General features: G+C 38.6%; 1 pseudogene; it reads left to right on the forward strand.

Annotated features, from left to right (window-relative positions):
- Positions 1-559: 559 nt before the first annotated feature.
- On the forward strand, positions 560-22,635 carry LOC149840149 (protein HLB1-like; annotated as a pseudogene).
- The last annotated feature ends 222 nt before the right edge of the window (positions 22,636-22,857 follow it).

Consider the following 22,857-nt stretch of genomic DNA (forward strand, 5'->3'; position numbering starts at 1 on the left):
TTTGGTGGTGGATCACCTGTCTTGACAGGTTACACAGATGCAGATATGGCTGGAGATATTGATACGAGGAAGTCCACATCTGGTTTTGTACTCACTTTTGCAGGGGGAGCTGTGTCATGGCAGTCAAAATTGCAAAGGTGTATTGCTTTGTCTACTACTGAGGCAGAGTACATTGCCCTTACAGAAGCTTGCAAAGAGATGTTGTGGATGAAAAGATTCTTGATAGACATGGGTTTTGAGCAAGACAAGTACTTGGTGTACTGCGACAGTCAGAGTGCCATTCATCTCGCCAAGAATCTGAGTTTTCACTCAAAGTCAAAGCATATAGATATCAGGTACCATTGGATCCGAGATGTGTTTGAGAAAAATTTGCTTCATCTTGCAAAGATCTCCACAAATGATAATAGTGCAGATATGCTGACAAAGGCCTTACAGATGGAGAAACAAAATACATGTCGGCAACTGGCCGGCAAGAACTTTAATTGATTAGTTGAATTGAAGTATCCCCTAGGGCTGGAGGGGGAGATTGTGGGGTCCAGCCCTATCCCTCATTAATGGTATGGGGAAGTGGATTAGCCACCCACTTGTCATTAATGCAGAAGAAGTTGAAGGGTTAGCCCTATCCCCTCATTTAATGATGTGGAGAAGTGGAATAGCCACCTAACTCCCATTAATGCAGGAAGTTGAAGGGTTAAAACCCCTTCGGTTTCTGGAATGAGTCTAGAAGGCTCACTTCTAAGAGGTTCATATCTAGAAGACTCTATGTCATCTATAAATAGGGGTGTAGAGACTCTGTGCTAGGTGGAAAAAGGGTAGAGTGGCTGTGTGTAGTGTGCAGAGAGAGAAGTGAGAGAGAGAGAGAGTAGAAAGAAGAAAAGGAAGGAAGAAGGTTCGTCACTATGCATTAATCCTCAGAGAGAGGTGTTGGTTGTGGTGTGGGCTTTAACTCGGGTTGTGCACCCGAGAGGTAATCTTGTATTCATTTCTTCCTGTGATTTCTTTGTTGTTATTATCTTTAGCTTTGGGCAAGCTATTGGACGTTGTACTCTATACATTGTACTCTATACTTTCATTATAGTGGATTATTCTCTTCGTGCCCCGTGGATGTAGGTCGTGTTGACCGAACCACGTAAACCCTTGTGTTGTGATTTGATTGTGCCTTTGTTAGATCCTATATTGCTTCTGCATATTTTTGTTATCTTAATTTCTCTACAGTTTCTCGTTCTGAAGCTGGAAATTTATTTCATATAGGGATCTTGTTTCTCGTTCTGAAGCCAAAAATTTGATCTTCACCTTTTATGCATATAATTTTTGGAGAATTTTCAGCAGAAACAACATTTTGGTGTTGAATTCATGGTTTTGCTATTCCTAGGTTTTGATTTTCATTTCCTTTTTCGTTGTGGGATTATTGATCTTCTTCTTGTTGCTTCTCATTTGCTGGATGGAGAGAATTTTTACCCTAAGCACTGCAATTTATTGCGAAGAATATCAGGTTTCTTAAAGTTCAGTTTAGGCATCTTAAGCTTTTGAAGGTCTGAGGGATAACACTTCCGATCTTGAATCAATACAGTTCTTGTTAGTTTAGAGCAAAATTTCCTTCTATATTGCACAGTCACATTCAGACTATGTCATCTGAAAGTTGTTGAAGAGATCGATAGCTTTATTGTTATGATTTCTGTTTCTGATAAAGAGTAGAAACCTTATTCTTTTATTTAACTAGAGCGGCAGTGAGGATTAGGGAAACAGCACTGCAGCATATTCCTTGAATTGACTACTGCAAAAATTCAGCTTAAGATCCTACAACAGTTGTCTTAAAACTTTGAATGTTGTCCGAATTTGACTCTGGTTCAGCATAGTGCTCATAGTCGAAGGTTGTTTATTTATTTGTTTGTTTTTAATTACCTTTTCTCCTCTTCTAAGGGCTAGAACAAAATTTTTCTTTACAGAGCGGTTCTTATACTTCCTTTGTTTCTCATAAATGAGTTGAAGTATCATAAAGTAAATACCTGCAATTATCACTATTCTTGGTAGTTTTTGTTCTATTTAGGAAATTTTTGTAAGTTCCCGGTTTAAATTTAAAATTTTCATTTTCTTAGTAGAAAATAAAAAAAAGAGTCCCTCATATAGGTATCTTATTAGATTCCCATGAGTTTGGCAATAAGTTTTACAGCTAGATACTGCATTTTATATTCCATTCAGTCATAAGTTGTATCCACCAGTGCCTTTTGCACTATAAAAAAATTATGCTTATTGCCTTTTTTATATCAGCCAGGAAGGTTCACAGCAGAAATATACTGGCCAAAGTGATGTTCTGATGGATTTAATCAACAGTGTCAATGACTCAATGGAGTGGATGAAGAGGGACGCTCCCGCCAGCGGATTCTCTCTTTTGCTGCAAAATGGTTTGTCCCTTTGATCTTTCCATGCTTTTGCTAGTATTCTGCATCGTACATTTTTGCTATTGATGTGCTCTGGGTTCCACAGGTTTCTCATTTTCTTGCAAAAATTATTCTTTTGCCTCCGGTCATAGATACCTATGTGATATAGTTTTTGATTCTCCAATTCTGTTTGGAGATATTTGCTTATCTATTTTACTGCTTTCTGCATGCTATCTTATTTTCTACTTGTCAAAGACTTTCTACATGTTCTGTAACCCTTTTCACCTTTTTTACACTGTCTCAATTGAGCTCTTTAGTGGTTTCTTGCAGATATGCTAGTGCATTAGAAAGGAACCTAGAAGACTATGATGCACTTTACAATTGGGCATTAGTTCTTCAGGTGATGTTTTAAGCATCTAGGCACGAACAAATTTATGCTGCTTTTGCAGAATGATTTTGTGGTTAAGCATCTGTTTGTATGTTTCATCTATGACTTTGGTTTTCCTTTTCTCTTTTTCAAATGGGTTGAAAGCATGCTTCCCTTATTCTTAATTGTTTACACGCAAGTTAATGGTCCACAGGTAGCATTCCTTTCAAAATCATTACTATGCTTGCAGTAAATAAGTTTGTTGCCTTGATATTCCTGGCTTCAAAACTGATTGCTGATTTGTTTATGTCTTCGATGAACCCGGGAAAAACAACCTTTTATGCTGGTTCATTTGTTAGGATTTAATGAGGCATTTTTATCATGCAGGAAAGTGCAGATAACGTTGCTCCAGATTCTAGCTCACCTTCAAAAGATGCTTTGCTTGAAGAGGCGTGTAAGAAATATGATGAAGCTACTCGTCTTTGCCCTACTCTTCATGATGTATGCTTGAGTATCTATGCCATGTATGTCAAAGCAAATTTTTTCTGGCACAGTTTTTACCATTTTGGTTTTCCTCAGATAAAATTGCTTTAGCACTGATTTGTTTGTATTCCATGAGGTTGGTACATGAGCCAACCATTGTATTTCAACCATCTCTGTGTAGATCTTTTTGACAGGTCATGAAGATCTCAAGCAATGTTCTTTTACATTTTTTTTATCTTTTTTAGATATCATAAAGTAGGATGATCTTTTATCTTCTTGTTTCTCCCTTTTCTAAGCATATCATGTTCTTTTGAAGTTCTCATGAGGTACAAAGCCTGAAGTTTTTCAGCTTAGTGTTATTCTGTCATAGGATAATAGGCTCAGGTGCCAGTTAGACTGGTTTTTCTGCATTGTGTTTATTAGCATATTTAATTGAAATAATGGAGTAAGTTGTCCTTGCCGATTTTATAAAATAATGACTGCTAGCAAGTAATCATCTATTCGATTTTCCTCTTCAATCTAAAAATCTAGTAGTTCCAGTGATAACTGTCTAGTTATTCACACTCAAAATCTTACCATGTTCCTTTCTTTTTGTTGGATATCAGGCATTCTACAATTGGGCTATCGCTATCTCTGACCGGGCAAAAATACTTGGCCGAACCAAAGAGGCAGAAGAGTTATGGAAGCAGGTGCCCTCACATTAGCCTTCACTAGTATCAAATGTTATCACTGCATCATTCCCCTTGCAACAATGATGACCAATATAGAGTCGAAGATGTAAGTTTACCTAGAATTCAGAATAGCATAAAGGCTGCAAGATACTAACAGTACACCATAAGTGACTTCCACTTGATGCAGTCACATACTTTTCCTTCGCTGTCTAATCCAAGTAGCCAATAATATCTTACAACTATCATCAAAGGCCTTAGAGTCCTTCCCATGTCTGGCGGGAATGGCTTTTATTGCCTTTTCACCTGGCAGTGTACCAACTGCCAACTCTGCGTTAAGGTCAGTTCCATCACTAGAGTCTCTCCCTGTTTTCTTTTATTTCCTTGCTTTTTCTGGGACTTAGCTGTAAATGCGTATGCAATCTGGATCTTTTGGTTGAGTCATGAGAAACCGAGTGCTTACCATTATACACATGGGTCCTCCACTTGCTTAAATATCTCCTGGTTGTGGGATTCTGGTACAGGGTTTTCTATTTTATTAAGATAGATTTTTGTTACATTATGGCTGTTGGAACTTTGTAAGGACTAGGCAGACATAAACAAACACACTTTAGTCAATATGATTAAATGAGATATCCTTAGTTAATATAAAGTGACATTGCTCACTGACTCAAATGCCATATTCTGATGATACTTGGTTGAAACAATATTCTGAAGATTTACGCTTTACCAGATTGTCAAATTTTTTATTGACTGCAAATTTTGATCCTTGTTAATGTCTAGTAGTATCCCGCAGGTATGGAGGTTGACCCTTATTCTGAATGTTTTTATGTGACATGATGACAATGCCACCTTGTGCAGGCTACAAAGAACTATGAAAAGGCTGTTCGACTCAACTGGAATAGCCCACAGGTATTGCTTTTAAAGATTTTCTATTATCTGGTTGTGTTTCTCATTTTGCTAGTACCCATTGTGTGTTATCCTTTGGAGAGATGATCCTGTGAATTGGTGCAATATTTTCTCAACATGTATCTAGCTTAATGATTTCATCGTTTAAGCAAGCATGAAGTTTGAACATCATTTATTGTAACATTTTGTGTCAAACCCTAACTTGGAATGCTTTCACTTTTCATTAAAATAAACAATGAATTCATCATATCCATCTGCATTCTCATACATCTTTTTCCTTTCTAATATGCATGTGAATTCCAAATTTTGCTTTAATTTTATTTCAATTTCGTATATAGAATAGTAGATCTGATTTATATGCATGTGAATTCCAATTTTATGCATTTGATCCATGCATTTTGAGCTTTGATCTATGAAATTTCATTTTAGCTATACGAATTGTAGAGATTTGATCTTCTATAGATCAAATCTCATTTTCAACTGGCCATATCAATTTCAATTCATGCTTCCGTACTTCAATTTTGATTTCAGATGTTTCTAATTCTAATTTTTCATCATTCTCAATATGCATGATTTGGAGTGCTAGATCTTATTTTGATCATCTATGCATGCATTGATTTGCATTCATTTTGCTCAATTATGCTTAGATTGCATTTTCGATTTTGGTCTGATTTTAGATCCATCAATTCATATATAATTAGATGTCATTTTGATCTGAATTTTTTACTGCAACTTCATGCATATGTACTCGGGATCTCCACCAAAATCCATGTCATTCTAAGATCTGATGACCCACTTAAAAAATCAAGAGTTGAAACCTGTTATTCTATACCGTCAGGATTTTAGAAGAATCAGGACCGACTTGCCAGAGTGATTTCTCCCTAACCGGAGATGATCTCTCTGATCCGTAAAAAGTAGTGTCTCAAACATTGAATCTAGTTTATTTTTGAATTTTTTTGGCAATTTTCATGGTCATTTCATATCTGATTCGGATTTAAAACCAGACCCCTGTCATTCTGCATCATATGAGCTTGCTCATACCTTAGTCCATTTTGTCTGGATCAGATCTCCATGACCAGAGATCATTTTCGAGATCTGTAAAAGAGGTTATCTCTATGCATATGTCTAGTTTGCCTCTACTAATGTTTAGAAATTTGTATGGTATATTTTTATTTTCTTTTGGTTAAATACCGAAACCCTATCATATTGCACTCTTAGGCATTGCTTAGACCTTGGACCAACTTGTCTGGATCAGACCTCTCTAACCAGAGATGGTTTTCGAGATCTGTAAAGTGGGTTTTTTTCATTTATGGGTCTAGTGTATCCCTGTCAAATTTTATGAATTTCTATGCTCGTTTTCTATTTCAATTTTGTTAAAAACCGGGACTGGTTACAGATCATATTCTGTAACAGATTCATTCCCTGAGATAGAACAATGACTTTGCAAAGTCACAATGCCCAAACCAAAATTGATTTTCCATTTCTATAAAATAGAGTAGTTTCTTGCTTTTGTTAATTAACTTCTCCCACAAATTTTGGAGAAATTAAGTTGGTTTAGCCTCTGAGACACCCAAATTAAAGAAACCTATCTGTTAAAATTCAATCTCCTATTTCTAAAATTAATTCTTCAATGTTTCATTAATATCTTAAGATTCAAAAATGATTTTGATATTCTGTAAAACGAAGATGTTTCTCTGATGTGTCCTGAATCCATAGATGCATTTTGAGCTTAATTTGAGTTTTTTTAGACCTTCATTCACTCGAAATGCTATTCTGCAAATTCCTGTTTTAATCAGATAAAAGACCCTAATTCAGGTTTTTGTTCAACCATTTAGCATTTATAAATTAAAAAGTTGGGATATAAGTAGGGCATCTCTTTCTCTAAAATTTTAATTTTAAAGATCAGAATTTTGTTCTATGTTATTGACTAAAGTAGACTTCCTGTTCTTGGTGTTGGAGGTAGGACTTCAATGTATTAATGCAGTTGCCACTATGGAATTTGTTCCTTGGGCTTTCACTTCTATTTTCCCAATTTTTGCATGTTTCTGTGTCAAAGTGCCTCTGTCATATTGCATGTAGTGTGCTACATTAACTTGTCTTTAGATGTGCTTTAATAAAATTTCTTTTCGAGGATTGAAAACAATTTGTTCATGCTACAAATTGGCATTTAAAAACAGTCTACAAAAAATAATATATGAAACATATTCAGCATCTGCTTTGTTGCATGATTTGACGTGGTGAGCTATTACTAGATGTATTAGTGTTGGAAAAGGTAAGAGTGAATACAGGTCAATTTTCTTGAAACACCTGATTAGAATTGCAATTTTTCTTTGAGTATTTTGTCTTTTTTCTTTTAACTTTGTTTCATCTTGTTTGTCATAGGCACTCAACAATTGGGGGCTTGCTCTACAGGTATTTTTTGTACAATAGTTATGTGATTTATGTTTTTCTCTTTGGATGCAATTTTGTGATTTTAAAAAGCTTTTCGCTTTTCTTTTGTTCTTTACCCAAGTCTGCCTTTGCTTCTTTTATATGCTTTGGTTTCAGTTCTGCCATTTACTGTTCTACTACCTAGCATGTAGCTATCTTTTCCTTTTCTGATTGCTCTATTTTTGGTGGCACATTCAGGAATTAAGTGCTATTGTTCCTATGAAGGAAAAGCAGACCATTGTGAAGACTGCAATCAGCAAGGTGGAACGTCCATAATAAACTTCTAAGAAACTAATTGAGACCGATTGTGTAAAAGTTATATTTCCTGACATGTTAATCTATTAACATGTATTACCTTGGCAGTTTCGTGCAGCAATTAGGTTGTAATTTGATTTCCATTGAGCAATTTACAATCTGGGAACAGTTCTGCTTTGTTGATTGTTTTGGTTATCTGATTTAAGATTATGAATCTGGTTTCTTGTCATTGATAGGAAATATGGTTTCTTTGGAATTTCTACGCATTTCATATTTGGTGATAAGTTATTTCACTAAGCTTAAGTTTTTGTGTAGTATGGTTTAGCAGAAGATACTTTAAGAACTGGACAACAGGTTAATGCAAAAGAAATTTCACCTAATGAGTTGTATAGCCAATCTGCTATTTATATTGTTGCTGCCCATGCTTTGAAACCAAATTATTTGGTATGCTTTCTCCATGTTCTTTGCAAGTTATGTTGTGCATATTATTGCTGAAACTGGGGACGGTTGCTCGGCATAGAAATTGGTGGCATAGGAATGTTATTTATACTTCCAATATGGACCCGAGTATCTTACTTGATGCAGACAACTTTTTTTTTTGAAGACTATTTTGTCATTTTTCCTTTTGGGACCTTCAATATTTTACTGAAATAACATCCATGACAGGTATTTACAGTTAGGAGGTGTTTTGCTGCTCATATCAACAGAAATGCATTCCGCTCCCTCAACATTTTGTTTAGCACATGAATTGTTTGAACACATGCCACCTTCTAATTTGTTTCATTCAGCTTCTAAAACATGTATTAGGTTTGGTTGGTGAACTATATCTATGTTAGTGTAGATCCATCTTCATATTTAATTAGGTTATAAAATGGATCGGCTTTTAGAGTTGATTATGGACCTCGTTGGGCCTTGTATTTGAGTAAGGTCTTGAGATGACTACTAATGTCATCTATTCAGTGTTATTAAAAACATGCCTCAAGTTGCAAAAAAGCATGCCTCGCCTCAAGGCGAGGGGCTTCATGCCTTGAGGTGCATGTGTAAAGTGCAAAACCTATGAGTCGTGTGCCTCGTAGGCCTTGAGGCGCATGCCTCGAGGCGAGGCGTGCCTTAGAATGAGGCGTACACGCCTCAATTTGTTTGGTCAAATGAGGGTCAAAACCCTTATTCGACGAAAAATTAGGGCTTAAACAAAGCCCTACCGACCCTTTTATGTTTTTCTTTTACTTTTTTTCTCACCCTATCTCTGTTTTTTTTTCTCACAGTCTTCTCTCCCTCACGGCACAACATTCTCTCTCGTGGTGGAGACCCAAAACAGGTACTGTTTTGTTTTTCTCTCTCATTCTCCTATTCTTCTTCTTATCTCTTCTCTCCTTTCTCACATGATACAACATTTTCTCTCTCTCGCACGTGATACAGTCGCCCCTCTTTTTTCATTTTTGTTTTTTTCTCACTCCTATATCTATTTTTCCCCATCTTTGTACGTACCAATGATAAAGATGTTGTTTGGTTAATAAGACACATTGGTGCATAGACATTGTATATGTCAATCTCTTTATAGAGTTGGAAGAGGGGTGTGATCCCAGCTTCTCATTTGTCCATATGATGAAACACATGTTATCTTGTATGACTGCATGACTCCATGCATATTCTACCAGCCCCTTTAAGTCGAAGTATGAATCTGTTTTTGGGTCCCCCACCTGCATCATGACTCGGGTCAACAGCATTAGTTGCTAGTTAGTGGTAACAAACCAACATTTGCGCCTACATGTGCTGCTCTATATATATGCCATTGAACTATGCTTTCTTTTCTCTGTCTATTAATTTAGAACGCATGTAACCATATGCAAAATGACACATTATTTAATTCATTCTAGCAGTACATTATGTGTTTTCTATAGATCCAAACTCAAAGGCCAAAACTAATCCTTGAATCATGTTTATTATGTGCATTATGTGCTTATTTTTCATGTGGTAAAGTTGACTACGGCACAATGAGTAGGGTCAAATTTGCATCTTTATCTTCTTACAGTCTTACAACCTATCTATGATGATTAAGCCTGTTAAAAGAGTAAATAAACTATGCTAAGCACCTCAGAACCAATCTATAACTTTAGCGACCAAATCCATGCTAATAAAATAGTATATACCATTATTGATCATATGGGGCATCACTTATTCTTGTCATCAATGTATATGCAAATCAATTTCTAGCATGTGACAACTAATTAAACACTAAGGTTGGTATGAAAGTGCATTTTTTCCCTGTCAGCATGGTCAACATATAATTGTAGTGATTCTGAATTAATATATGAATGCATGTGCGTGCGCATGAACACTAGAGAATGTGGATGAAAAATAAATGTGACACAAATGGCTAATTTCTTCTTTGCCATAACAAAATATATTTAATTAGTTTTTGAGTTGTATATGTTGATTCTTATTGAATACGAATCTAATTTTTTGTGTTAATATATATTTTCTTATATGTATTTTTGCAGATGAACAATGGGAAAAGATGTAGAATGAGATCATGGAGCTAAAATTTTAAATCTCACTAAAGATCTCAAATCCGTAGGACATGTAATTTGCAATTACTATCATAAATAGACTACAAGAGACATTTATAGGTTAAAGCATCACTTAGCTAGCACAAAACATGGTGTAAGCATGCGTAAAGCGGTTCCATCTTATGTGAAAAGATTTTTTCAGAATCATCTAAGGGATCATAAGCAAAAGAAACAAGAGAAATAACAAAACAAGTTGGATATTGGGAGGAGTATTTATTTTGGATTATTGCGATAATGTAAACAAAAAATTAGTGGATCATGTACTGATGCAAAAAAAAAGAACAGGTGGTCCTATGGACCTCTTTGTGAATAAAGAAGCACGGCAAACCACAATAAACACTATTTTCAAAATGGATGAAAGAAAAAATATATGTTGTGCCATTGATAGATTTTTTATTCAAATGCTTTAGCATTTAATCTTTATAATAATCCATATTTTGGTGCAATGGTAGAAGCTATTGCAAATTATGGGCGAGGATTCAAATCGCTTTATTATCACGAGATTAAAATGTGGATTTTGAAGGACAAGGTAGATTGTACTCACAAAGTTTTAAAAGAGTTCAAAAAAGAATGGCCAAAGGTTGGTTGCAGCATTATGGCAGATGGTTGAACAGATGAAAAATGAAGAAAATTAATTAATTTTCTTATGAACTGCTCATCTCGAGCAGTATTTTTGAAGTCCATTGACATCAACGACATGGAAAAAACTGGTGGAAATTTGTATAAGTTGTTTGAAGAAGTTGCTAGAGAAGTTAGTGAAAGTAATGTGGTGCAATTCATTACAGATAATACACCAAATTATGTGGTAGCTGAGAATATGTTAACAGTAGGAAGAACATATTTTTGGACACCATGTGCGACGTATTGCTTAGATCTTATGTTAGAAGATATTAGAAAGATATCAATTTTTAAAGATACAGTGGAAAAAGTAAAAAAAATTACAAGATATATTTATAGTCATGCCTGGGTATTAAATTTAATGAGAAAGTTCACAAAGAAGAAAGAACTACATCCAACTGTCACTCGTTTTGCCACAACATATCTCACACTTCATAGTATTGGATGTTATAAGAAAGAGTTGAAGTCGATGTTCTTATCTTTAAATTTTAGATCATCTAATTAATATAAGAAATCTGATGTTAAGAATATTTTTTATATTGTTCTTAATGATCATAAGTTTTGGGTTGCCATATCATATGCAATTAAAGCTAGACTGTCTCTCGTGAAAGTGTTGCGATTAGTTGATGCAGATGAACCTATTATGGGATTTTTGTACGAGGCAATAGATAGAGCAAAGAAAAAAATTGCTTTAAACCTTGACAAGTTTGAAAGAAAATATAAACCTATTTGGGATATCATTGATAGACGATGGGACTTGCAACTTCATAAGCCTTTGCATGCAGCTGCTTATTATTTAAATCCACATTTTCATTATGCTGACAACTTTAACACGGATGGAAAAGTTATGAGTGACTTTTATGATTGTGTTGAAAATTTGGTTTTTGATGCAAATGTTTGGTTGAAAATTACAACACAAATCGATGCATTTAAAAAGGCGAAGGGGTTGTTTGGTAGAGAGGCAACTGTTACAACAAGAAAATTAAAAAGTCCTGGTAAGTTTGTAATTACGTTGTTATTTGTTAATATTTTTTTAGATTTTTGTTAATTATGACATTCTTAATATTTTTAGAAATTTTGTATTGTTTTATTTGAATACAGCTGATTGGTGGAGTTCATTTGGACACCAAAATTCTAAGCTAGATGAATTTTGTAATTCGAATTCTAAGTTTGACATGCAGTGCATCGGGCTGTGAGATGAATTGGAGTATTTTCTCATTGGTTTGTGACTTTGTATTTTTTTTTTAAAATATATTTTTATAAGTATGATTATCTTATAATTGATTATCAATGATTTGAAATTATAGGTGCATACAAAATGGAGGAATAAACTTCAACAAGAGAAGATGAATGTAACACCCCAAAATTTCAAACTTATAAACCTTTTCAAAAGTTTAAAAGACTTAAAAAAATCTTTTCTTTTCAGAGTTTCGTTTAATAAATCAGCGAAAACATTTTTCTTTGAATAAGAAAGGAAGCTGACAACCTTGGGTGCGTTAGCGTAAAAATCCACATTCACCAAAAAGAAATAACTTGCAAATATTTTTATAAGCCATTTGTATTATAAATAACTTCTAGTTGTACAAAATTGGGTTTTCCTAAAGAAACCCTTGCCAAAAATCCAAAAGTCCAGAATGTGAGCTGTCAGCAGAAATAGTGGGATCTTAAGATAATTTTGTAATTGTGTCATCTTCTGTCTCGTAACCTATTCATCACATGTGCCCATAACATAGGTCAGTTTCACGAAAAATTGGTAGGTGCATAATAAGACAATATAGAACAGAATTAAATACTTGCATTTAATTCTATCATGCTTAGCAGTTTAAACAAGTCAAAAACTACTACTAGCATCAACAATTAATCAGTGCTAGAGAAATGCTACAACTAGCATTAACAATTAATCATCATACAAAAATGCTACAACTAGCATTAGTAGTTAATCAACACACAGTGTGCATCTAACAAGTAATGTGAGCAGTATAACTTTTGTTTTGATAATTAGCTGGCTTGTGGGTACACGCAAGGCACAAATCATAAAAACAACTGAGACTAGTTTGGAGGTTTATTATGCCATATATTTTTAATGCCTCGAATAGCTAGCTGAGTCCACTCTTAAAAGGTCGATCGGCGATCGAGAGAGGATTCCCCAAAGGCATACGTAGACAATTGATGCATCCTACTTCTGCAGAAGTATGTGGGATCTACCACGTAGGATAATCTCTTGTAGTCTTGTCCCCTAACTCTGATGACTGGGGACACCGAGTTAATGCTCGAGGGGTGGTTGTTAGTTAATGTTCATCGAAGTTTTTGTACCATCCCATCATCTCCCTTGATGAGAAACAGTTGATCGAATGGGTTCTTCAGGTTTTATTTAACTGAGGACTCATTCTGTATGCTCTGGTCTTTCGACCTAACTCGAGCATCTTGCCTCTAAAGATGAATCATCATTATTTATGTGATTTTAGCATTGTGCTCATAGCACGATTCGAGGTCGTATGATCGTCTCATCCAATCATTGTAGTACTAACATGGCTCGCATGTCTACAAGTACGCTATAATGAAAGGGGTATAGGTTTCTCGCAAGAAAACCCCCAACACAATGTGTTGTAAAGATGTAATGTAATGCCAAAACTTATTTTTTGGCATGTTTTATCTTTTGAAACAGAAATACCACTCTTGTGCCATTCGCACGGTACGAGATCGTCAAGAATCTCTCATTCATTTATCATAGTATCCATAAGTTGTGTATGGCTCGATACTACCTTCGATAAACTGGATACAAGTATCTTAATAGAATCCTGCTCAAACACTTGCTCGTGACCCTTATCAGGGTTGACCGAGTCCTATCAGATACATAACTGAAGTAGTAAACATACTTGAGGTACTTGGTTGCTATCTTGCAGCAGCAAAGACTTTCAATTTCTGCTTTGCAACTACGCATTTGGGAAAGCAGGTTTCCGCTAATAATCCCCTTTTTAGAGAATTGAAATGCATAAGTGTGACTCGCATATTTTAAAACAACAAGCGAGACGGGGTACGCTCAAGGCTATACTTATCTAAGTGCAGGTCAATAAAATGCTAGTTTGAGTACAATCTAATGTGACTGCAAGATGCAAGCAATTCTTATTTCGCGTAACTGTGTATCGAGCACGAGAATGAGTAAGCAGTGCATGAAGTATGAAATCGTACATCGGCTAAATAAATGCGTAAGCAAGTAAATGCATAAAGCAAATAACCTATGCACTAAAGTGCAACGGCGAAGTAAAGGACATAAAGCAGTAGCTTATGCACTAAAGTGCAACAGCGAAGTAAATGACATAAAGCAGTAGCCTGTGCACTAAAGTGTGACGGCGAAGTAAATGATATAAAGTAATAGTTTGTGCACTAAAGCGTGATGACAAAATAAATGACATAATGGAAAGGACAAGGATCGTAAAACTGCATCATTGAGTTAAAAAACATACTTATATATATATATATATATATATATATATATATATATATATATATATATATATATATATATATATATATTTAATTGCTTTAATTTCCATTTTTAGTGGTTTAGCTTAGTTCAGTTCATCCAATGTCCATTGTGTGACTTTTCCCTACCTTGGGGAGTCTCGAGGTTGTGCTTGCCTTCGTGTCTAAGTAACGAAGGGCTTAGGCCATAGGATGCAAGCGGGATCCGTCGTGCGAGATGCGAAAGACAAGTGATTATTCTAACATTGAAAGAAGTGTTGGCCCTTGCTAGGGGTCGACCTAAGGAAAAGAGAGAAGGGGGGAAAGAGGCGCAACCCCTGCTCATCTGTCTACAAGAAAAGGAAAAAGAGAAGGGAAGGGGGTTGCGCCCCTTCCTACTTCTAATAGTCAACAAGGGGCACAACCCCTTCTCTGATGGCTGAAATACAGAGGGAGCAAGGAGGCAGAGGTAGGGGCTTCGCCCCTACCAGCCGAAGAAGCAAAAGGGGCAGGGGCGAAGCCCCTGCCTGACATCAGTGAAGAGGGAGGCAGGGGGCTTCGCCCTTGCCTGCCAAAAAATACAGGCAGCAGGGGCATCGCCCTTGCCGGTCTGCTGAAAAAGAAGGGCAGGGGCAAAAGCCCCTGTTGATCGACTAAGCACAAGCGGTAGGGAGTGTTGCCTCTGCTGGCCTGTTGAAAGGTGAGAGGCAGGGGCCAAGGCCCCTGTTGACCTGCCATAAAAAGACAGGCAAGGGGTCCAGGGGCATCGCCCCTGCTGGCCTGCCAAAAAATGATAGGCAAGTGCCTTAGCCCCTACAGATCGACTAAATTTCAGGCGGTAGGGGCATCACCCTTGCCGGCCTGCCAAAAGATGACATGCAGGTGCCAAAGCCCTTGCTGACCTGAGGTAAGAGAGAAAAAGAGAGAGGGAGGCAGGGGCTGGAAACCCTTGCCGACCGATCAAAAATAGGCAGCAGGGGGCCATCGCCCCTTGTCGGCCTTCCAAAAAGCAAGAGGCTGGGGCAAAAGCCTCTGCTGACCAATCAGAAATAGGAAGAAAAAGAAGACAAAGAAGAAGAGGACAACAGGAGAAGAAGAGGGGAAGGGAGGCATTACCTGAAAGGGTCATGAAAGGGGGCTGAGGTCACCGGCGTCGGCGTCGATAGACGAGCGAGAGAGAGGGAGCTGTCAGACAGGAGCTCGCCAGGAGGGGAGCTCACTGGAGGTTTCCCGACCGAAAATAAGGCGAGAGTGGGAGAGAGGATCAGGCGAGGGTGAGAGAAGAGACAAGAGTGAAGGAGTAAAGAGAGGATATTGCGGGAGAGGGGGGAAGGGTTTCGACTGAGAAACCCTTCCCCTCTCTGCGCTTTAAAAAGGGGGAGGGGGGGTATTAGGTTTGGATCCGGGTCAGATTCAGATCCGACCTGAGTTTGTTTGTTTTTTAACTGGATTTTACATCCTACCCTCCTTAAAATAATTTCGTCCACAAAATTTCATTGAATTCATCGTTCAGAGTACAAGTCAGGGTATTTCTCCCTGATATCAGCCTCAGGCTCTCAAGTACATTCATCTATTCTATGATGTTGCCAACGTACTTTGACAAGAGATATTGTCTTGGATCTAAGCACTTGGTCTCGATAATCAACGATTGCCACTGGTATTTCTTCGAATGTCAAGTCTTCTTGAATATCCATATCATTATAGTGGATGATGTGATAGGTCATGAATGTACTTTCTCAACATAGACACATGGAAAACATTGTGGATCTGAGCGTATTGAGGAGGGGTTTTACATGTATATGCAATTAAGTATCACATATCATGTTTTTTCCAATCGGGTTGTACACGTCCATGGCATTATTAAGGGGTTTTACATGTATATGCAATTAATCAACAAAATTTACAGAGATAAAGGAATGTGTTGCACCACAATCGAAAAGTATGAAGGCCGCTTGGTTAGCGACCAGAATGGTATCTTGTACGAGTTCACCCTTGGTCAATTGCACGACCGTGGCGGTATAGATGCATCCTAACACCTACTTCTGACCGCTCGACTGCGGTTGTTGCGATTGATGTTATTGTTGCGGTGGCAAAGGGAGCAAGGGTGCTCTGTTGTTTCGCCTAGGCGATCAGCCACCTTCTTGCAGCATTCACGTATATAGTGGCCCATCTTGCCACAATACAATCATCCGCCCATCTCGTGAGGGTAGGCCTGCCCAGAATGCGGTCGTCCGCACTTGGGGCATACATCTCCAGCTTGCTACCTGGCTGGAGGGTTGTTCAGAGGCCACTGACGTTTCGAAGGAGGAGCATGTTTCTTTCCTCCTTCAATCTTTACGGGAAATGGCGGTCGCTTGGCTTTGCCGCCGGATGAAGTCTTTAGCTCACCACCCACAGCAGGTGGCTTTTTGCTTTGGGTGCTCTTAGAGCATTCTCAATCTTCGCTCAGGAGGGTGGCAGCTGCAATCGCCACAGAGAAGGTCGAGGGCATACTGGTTAGGACCCGATGTCTGAGTCCTTCTTTCAGCCCCCGAATAATTTTTTTCGCCCGTTCATGATCATCCTTGAACAGGTTGGGGAAGTAGCGCTCTAGCCTCTAGAATTTGGCAATGTAATTTGAAAAGCTCAAATTGCCTTGGCTGAGCTCCAAGAACTCCACATTCTTCTTTTCCCTTGCATGAGGAGGGAAGTAGTTCTCCAAAAAAGCTTTTTTGTATGCTTCCCAAAGAATCACTGAAATTCTCAAAAACTGCACATCCCAGGCTGTGTCCCATCAGTTGTGAGCATCATGCTTCAGTCTGAAGGTCTCAAATAAAGTCTTTTTGTCGTTGAAAATCGACAAAACTTGGAACACATGTTCCACTTCCATAACCCAGTTCTCGGCCATGTTTGGGTCGTGCTTACCGGCGAAGGTTGGGGGATCGAGTTTCAAAAACAAAATTATATGAAACTGTCATATGTTGGCTTGGCTCAGAGAAGGGCGCTTGATCCCTTTGCGAATGTACCTGGCCTTGTATTGCCTCTGTTAGGGTACTTAGGGAATCCATTATGAAATCTTGTTGTTCTGACCATTTATTAGTAGGATCTTTACTCGAGTTCCTCGCCATCCTTGAGGTAAACAAGGGATACAAAAATAAAAAATTCTGGGAGCTCAAGATAGAAGCCAAAAACATCCATAATATACATGCGTAACTTGAGTAGTTTACAAAAACCCAGCAATGCTGGTATATAAGTAAAAGGGGAAAACATTATCCGCAAAACTTGGAGTTCGCAGACACCGACTCAAAACCACAAGTACTAGTTTCCCTCAGAGACAGCTAGTGAACTGTCTCAAGTATTCCTTCCTGTTGCCCATTCGCCTGAACTCGCACTGAGAAAAAGAGGAGTGCAGATCCTCATTTGGGACCCCTAGCTCATGGAGGTGTATTGTGTGTATTTGGGTGAGGAGTCTGCTGCGTAGGTTGGTGATGCTGGGGTGTAGAATGGAGAGGCAGGTGAATGTGTGTATGTAGGTGAAACATTGCCTAAAGGACCTGCAGAAGGAGGTAGTATATCATCAGTCTCATGCAGTCCTGAAACACCTTGGACTGAGGAAGTTGTGTCCTCTAGATCTTATATTGCAGACATATTTCTGTCATATGATTCCTTAAGCTGACAATCACTCATTGTGTGCCTTTTTTCACCATAAAAGACGCACTCTGCCTGGGCTTGCCAGGGAGACTCTGCCTCAGAAGATTCCAGCACGACAGGCTGGCTAAGCAGTATATGTGATGTTACATGACCATCCTCTCGAAAATGCATTGTTGCCTAAGTCGCGGCTAGCGGTGCCTGGTAAACTTCTGGAAGCGTAAGACCCCAAGAATCGGTGAAGGTGGGTGGGGGTGGCCTCTTAGTCCAACATTCCAGCCCAGAAGTTGAATGACCATGCCTTTCCACCACAGAGCCTCTACCCTTAACCAAGCGACAACACATCCTTCGCGCGCCTCTGCTCGGCCACTTCTCGCACCGTCGGAAGGGTCCATAATGATTAGCATAAATCTTCAACAAAATGTGCAAAGTTCTTTTTAGCCTAACAATGTAATAAAATCACAAACAAGAAAGGGGTTTACTTACAACGCAATGCAGATGCTCGATGGTAGAGAACCATTGTTTCTACAAGCTCTGATACCAAGTTGTAACGCCCCAAAATTTCAAACTAATAAACCTTTCCAAAAGTTCAAAAGACTTAGAAAATTCTTTTCTTTTCAAAGTTTCGTTTAACAAAACAGCGGAAACGTTTTTCTTTAAATAAGAAAGGCAAGTTGACAACCTTGTGAGCGTTAGCGTAAAAATCCACATTCACCAAATAGAAATAGCTTGCAAACATTTTTATAAGCCATTTATATTATAAATAACTTTTAGTTGTACAAAATTAGGTTTTTTTGAGGAAACCCTTACAAAAAACCCAAAAGTCCATAGTGCGAGCTATCAGCAAAAATAGTGGGATCTTGAGATTATTTTGCAATTGCGTCATTGTCTGTCTTATAACTTATTCATCATCTGTGCTCATAACATGGGTCTGTTTCATGAAAAACTAGTGGGTGCATAATAGGACAATATAGAACATAATTAAGTACGTGCATTCAATTCTATGATACTTAGCAGTTTAAACAATTGAAAAACTACTACTACTACTAGCATCAACAGTTAATCATCGCTAGAAAAATGCTACAACTAACATTAACAGTTAATCAACACACAGAAATGCTACAACTAGCATTAACAGTTAATCAACACACAAAAATGCTACAACTAGTATTAGTAGTTAATGAGCACATAGAAATGCTACAACTAGCATTAGCAGTTAATCAACACACAATGCTCATCTAACAAGTAATGTGAGCAGTATAACTTTTGTTTTGATAATTAGCTGGTATGCGGGTACGCACAAGGCACAAATCGTAGAAACAACTGACACTAGTTTGGGAGTCTATTATGCCATGTATTTTTAATAGCCCAAATAGCTAGCTGAGTCTGCTCCTAAGGGGACGGTCGGCGACCGAGAAAGGATTCCTCAAAAGCATACGTAGACAATAGATGCATCCTACTTCTGCAGAAGTTTGTGTGATCTACCACCTAGGATAATCTCTAGTAGTCCCGTCCCCTAACTCTAATGACTGGGGACACCGAGTCATTGCCTGAGGGGTGGTTGTTAACATGTCCATCGAAGTTTTTGTACCATTTCATCCTCTCCCTTGACGAGAAACAACTGGTTGAGTGCTTCAGGTTTTATTTAACTGAGGACCTATTCTGTATGCTCTGATCTTTCGACCCAACTCGAGCATCTTGCCTGTAAAGGTAAATCATCACTATATATGTGATTTCAGCATTGTGCCTATAGCATGATTCGAAATTGCATGACCATCTCATCCAATCATTGTAGTACTAACATGGCTCGCATGTCTACAAGTATGCTACAATGAAAGGGGTATAGGTTTCTCACAAGAAAATCCCTAACACAATGTTTCATAAAGATGTAATGTAATGCAAAAACTCATTTTTTGGCATGTTTTATCTTTCGAAATAGAAATACCACTCTTGTCCCATTCACACAGTACAAGATCGTCACAGATCTCTCATTCGTTTATCACAGTATCCATAAGTTGTGTATGGCTCGATACTAGCTTCGATAAACGGGATACAAGTTTCTTAATAGAATCATGCTTAAACACTTCCTCGTGCCCCCTCATCGGGGTTGACCGAGTCCTATCAGATACGAAACTGAAGTAGTAAACATACTTCTCTCAAATATAGCAATTTGAGGTACTTGGTTGCTATCTTGCAACAGAAAAGACTCTCAATTTCTGCTTTACAACTACGCATTTGGGAAAGCAGGTTCACGCTAAGAATCTCCTTTTTAGAGAATTGAAATGCATAAGTGTGACTCACATATTTTAAAACAATAAGCGAGACAGGGTACGCTCAAGGCTGCACTTATGTAAGTGTAGGTCAACAAAATGTGAGTTTGAGTATAATCCAGTGTGACTGCAAGACGCAAACAATCCTTATTTCGCATAACTATGTATCAAGCACAAGAATGCATAAGCAGTGCACAAAGTATGAAACCATATATTGGCTAAATAAATGGATAAACATGTAAATGCATAAAGCAAATAGCCTGTGCACTAAAGCGCGACATCGAAGTAAAGGACATAAAGCAGTAGCCTATGCACTAAAGAGCGACATCGAAGTAAAGGAAATAAAGTAGTAGCATGTGCACTAAAGTGCGACAATGAAGTAAATGACATAAAGTGGTAACCTATGCACTAAAGTGCGACAACGAAGTAAATGACATAAAGCAGTAACCTGTGCACTAGAGCGCGACAGCGAAGTAAATGACATAAAGCAGTAAAGTGTGCACTAAAGCACGATGACAAAGTAAATGACATAATGAAAAGGACAAGGATTGCAAAATTGCATCCTTGAGTTAAAAAGCATACTTCTATAAATAAATATATATATATATATAATTGTTTTAATTTCCATTTTTAGTGTTTTCGCTTAGTTCAGTTCATCCAATGTCCATTGCGCGACTTTTCCTTACTTTGGAGAGTCTCGGGGTTGGCTTGCCTTTGTGCGTAAGTAATGAAGGGCTTGGATCACGGGGCATGAGTGGGATCCATCGTGCGAGCTGCGAAACACAAGAAGTGATTATTCTAACATAGAAAGAAGTGTTGGCCCTTGCTAGGGGTCGACCTAAAGAAAAGAGAGAAGGGGGGCAAGGGGCGCAGCCCCTGCCCGTCTGTCTACCAGAAAAGGAAAAAGAGAAGGGAAGGGGGTTGCGCCCCTTCCTGCTTCTAACAGTCTACAAGGAAGGGGCACAACCCCTTCCCCGATGGCTGAAATACAAAGGGAGCAAGGAGGCAGAGGTAGGGGCTTCGCCCCTACTAGCTGGAGAAGCAAAGGGGGCAGGGGAAAAGCCCCTACCTGACATCAGTGAAGAGGGAGGCAAGGGGCTTCGCCCTTGCCTGATGGAAGTAAAAGAAGCTGGAGCGAAGCCCGTACCTGTCAAAAAATATAGGCGGCAGGGGCATCGCCCCTGCTGGTCTGCTGGAAAAGAAGGGCAGGGGCAAAAGCCTCTGCCAACCGACTAAGCATAGGCGCCAGGGGGCGTTGCCCCTGCTAACCTGTTGAAAGGCGAGAGGCAGGGGCCAAGGCCCCTGCCAACCTATAATATGCAGGCGGTAGGGGGCGTCACCCCTATCGACCTGCCATAAAAAGATAGGTAGGGGCTCCAGCCCCTGTCGATCGATCAAGGATTCAGGCGACAGGGGCATCACCCTCGCCGGCCTCCTAGAAAATGATAGGCAGGGGCTTTAGCCTCTGTCGATTGACTAAATTTCAGGGGTAAGAGAGAAAGAGAGAGAGGGAGGCAAGGGCTGGAAATCCCTGTTGATCGATCAAAAACAGGCGGCAGGAGGGCATCGCCCCCTGTCGGCCTTTTGAAAAGCAAGAGGCTGGGGCAAAAGCCCCTGCCGACCAATAGAACACATGCGGTAGAAGTGTTGCCCCTGTCGGCCTACTGACAAAAGATAAGAAAAAGAAGGCGAAGAAGACAACAAGAGAAGAAGAGGGGAAGAGAGGTGTTACTGAGAGGGCCGCAGAAGGAGGCTGAGGTCGTCGATAGACGAGCGAGAGAGAGGGAGCTGTCAGACAGGAACTCGCCAGGAGGGGAGCTCGTCGAAGGTCTGGCGATCGAAAAGAAGGCGAGAGCGGGAGAGAGGATCAGGCAAGGGTGAGAGAGGAGACGAGAGTGACGGAGCAGAGAGAGGGAGTTCCGCGAGAGGGGGGAAGGGTTTTGATTGAGAAACCCTTCCCCTCTTCGTGCTTTAAATAGGCATGGGGGGGGGGGGGATTTGGTTTAGATCCAGGTTGGATCCGACCCGGGTCCAGTTTTTAAACTGGATTTTACAATGAATGAATTTTTTTTGTAATGTACAATATGAAATGAAGAGAGAGAAATGAGGAGGAGGGCTACCAAAGACCCTATATGTCTAGATCATATAGACTCAGACGATGAGTGAATTGTGGAGAAGGATGATCCAGTATTGCTTAGTGATCCCAATTGGTTGGAGGATTCATGATTGGATTCAAACTTCGACATAAATGCCATTGAGCTTGTGTCTATTGAAAAAGTCACTTCACCTCATGATTCACAAACTTGTTCTAGGCAAGACAGGTCTTCAAGAGATAAAGGTAAGGCTAATTTTTTTTTACCTTGCTATGAATATAAATATATTTTTTAATTAAATAAAATAAGTATTTAATACATGTTTTTTTATTGCAGAAAAAAGAAAAGCAAAGAAGTGACCGAAGATGTGGAGGAAGAAAGTGCAGATGATGAAGAGTCAGAGAATAAAGATAAAGGAAAACCTATTTATATGGATTTCTCAGATAATGACATTGAAGACTTAGATATTGATGATGACGAGACACAAGAAGAGCCTAGACCCTAGTTCATATCATAGAGTTATGGTCATTTATATATTTTTTGGGGGTCTTTCAATTGCAATTATGAATGTTAACACTCTCATTTTGAAGAGTTTTGGACAAATATATTAACATTTGGTTGTTAACGCTAACATGCATTTCCTAATTATGACATTGTATTGTTAATGCTAAGATGCATTTCGTTGTTAATGTTAATTTTTTATTTCATTAATTCCCGTGTTTTATTT

This window comes from Nuphar pumila, chromosome 4, assembly GCF_984573655.1.
Source record: "Nuphar pumila chromosome 4, dmNupPumi1.hap1.1, whole genome shotgun sequence".
NCBI classification, from domain to species: Eukaryota; Viridiplantae; Streptophyta; class Magnoliopsida; order Nymphaeales; family Nymphaeaceae; genus Nuphar; species Nuphar pumila.